General features: G+C 48.7%; 1 protein-coding gene across 1 annotated transcript in view; it reads left to right on the forward strand.

Moving 5' to 3' along the window:
- LOC134060536 (uncharacterized protein KIAA0825-like) overlaps nt 1-2,500 on the forward strand; it is a 124,589-nt gene that overhangs the window by 24,228 nt on the left and 97,861 nt on the right. The gene's annotated exons all lie outside the window — the stretch shown is intronic.

A 2,500-nucleotide genomic window follows, 5' to 3' on the forward strand; every position in this document is an offset into this window, starting at 1 on the left:
TTTTTTAAAATCACACTTGCATTTTAATTCAACCTATTCCAGAACCATTTTGTTTCATCCTCTTTGATGTATGTAAACTGGCCTTGAGAGGGCTGAACTCTGGCTTGCCGTAATGACGGCAGTCTTGGCTTTATTTGTTGTCGGCGGCGTGTAGAGGCACTCGTGGAGTTTTCAACAAGGCTCTGTAGTGCGGCGGTGTCATGTGAGGTGTCACGGCGTCGCTTTGTTTACAGGAAATTGCATCGCCGTCGGTGTCGCGGTCGGAACACTCGTCGAACGCTCGAAAAAAGGCCCTCGACCAAACGAAGTGTCGTCGCGCCGAAGGCGCTGTGCAATGCATACCAATGAGTCTCGTCCAGGTGCGAGCCGACGAGGTGTCCGACCCCCCTCCTCACGTGGAGAGCACTTCTGCTTTATTTTCCCTCATTTGCCGTCAGCACTGAAGAGACTGCGGGGGCTAATGGAGTCTTGGGACTCCGGTCACTATTTCACCTGAAGTCCCATAAAACCGAGTTAGCATCGTTAGCGCTCCTCGGGCTCGGGCTCTGTAGACGCAACTCCTCGCTCGCTCAAGACTGATGTGGACTACTTTCCCGTCTGCGTATAATCCAGTCACCCCCCCACCAAATTCACACTTCAAATGAATTTGCGGCTCCGGCGTGCGGCACAGTGGAGTTATTTTGGATGTCTTGGCCTGGAGCCTCATCTCCTCTAGACTTACAGACGCTCTCGCAGCGCTCCCGCTGTCTGCCGAATTCCACATATCAGATTGTATGAGCCCCTGTGAAGGAAGACGATATTTATGTTATGAGGGTCTCTCTGCCCCTGTTATTGGGATGATAAGGCAGCCACATGACTGCTGGGACTCCTTTTCAATTGGGGTTTTTTGGTGCTCCTCTCTTCTCTTCTCCTCTCACACACACGTACAGTATGCACACACACACACACACACACACACAGACACACACACAGACACTCATGCATACATACTCGCACACACACGCACACATGTGCACTCACTCACTCACTCACTCACTCACTCACTCACTCACTCACTCTCATACACACACACACACACACACACACACACACACACACATGCACACACATGTGCACTCACTCACTCACTCTCATACAGTACACACACACACAAAAGCACCTGTGCACCCACACGCACACACACACACACACTTTGTCTTCGTTTCCCTTCTCCGTCTCACCCAGACAACGAGTTGTACATAGAATCTCCACCATTCGTTACCCGGCTACCACCTCCACTTACAGTAAAGCAGCTCCGGAATTCCAACAGCAAGCGTGTCACGGATGATGAAAACGTCCGGCACCGGGATCTCAGCAGTGTCCCAAGAAGATGAAGATGTAACCTGCGTGTGTATGAAGGAATGTCTTCGTTTTTTTTTCTTTTCTTTCTTTTTTTAAGAGAAACTTGCGGGATTTATGGTTTGTCCGGCACAAGGTTTTTCTGTAGGGGCCTAGGGGGAGATGGCCAACCCATTGCCAGAAATACTAAAATTCCATAATTGGATTGTAAAGAATATGAGAGGCAGGGCGAGTCAAGGCTGACGGAGCCGTTCACGTTTGTAGGAGGTGTGTGTGTGTGTGTGTGTGTGTGTGTGTGTGTGTGTGTGTGTGTGTGTGTGTGTGTGTGTGTGTGTTTGTTGGAAAACAGATGTTCACCCTTGAATAGCCAAAGGCCAGAGAGAGAGAGCGAGGGAGAGAGAGATGGAGAAGTGGAGAGATGGAGGAAGAGAGCGTGCGAGAGAGAGGAGGAAAGAGTGAGAGAGAGAGAGAGAGAGAGTGGGGGGACAGACAGGCAATTGTTCTGAGAACATGTGTGGTCTTGTTTTAGTAGAGAGGGATTTAAACAAGACGATGGAATGATAGAGAGAGAGAGAGAGAAAGAAAGAAAGAAAGAAAGAAAGAAAGAGAGAGAGAGAGAGAGAGAGAGTGAGAGAGAAAGAAGGAAAATCTCACAGGTGACTATCTGCAGGCATCTCTGCTCTCTCAATGAGGCTGCGGTCAAACGAGTCGTTCAAGGGGGAGCCAAGATGGATCCTCATCTCCTGATTTCCCTGCCAAGTCGATCAGCGCTCCTTAAGCTGTAATCAAGGGCCGAGCCAGACGTTGTCCAGCCACGTTTATCTCTGGTCACACTTCAGCAGGACTCTATTGAAGCAAGACCCCTCGGTCACCCCTGTTGATTTCCCCGATGTTTCTCACTCCAAACAGCGTTTCCTGAGAGTATTGTTATAGGGAGCCACCATGGTGGCGTGTTAAAGAGGATGATAATTGACATTGTTGTGGAAGTTGTTTGTTGTTTATGTGCTGTTTTATTTACTTTCAGGACATATACTGTATATTTACAAGGGCTACAAAAGCAAATAGGCCTCTAGGCCTTAGTCTGGCTGGGATATACTATACTGCACTGGCACTATCAAAGCAGAATTAAGACAGTTTTTCACATACTGTAGATCTCTGTTTC

This window comes from Sardina pilchardus, chromosome 16 (assembly GCF_963854185.1).
Source record: "Sardina pilchardus chromosome 16, fSarPil1.1, whole genome shotgun sequence".
Classification (NCBI taxonomy): domain Eukaryota; kingdom Metazoa; phylum Chordata; class Actinopteri; order Clupeiformes; family Clupeidae; genus Sardina; species Sardina pilchardus.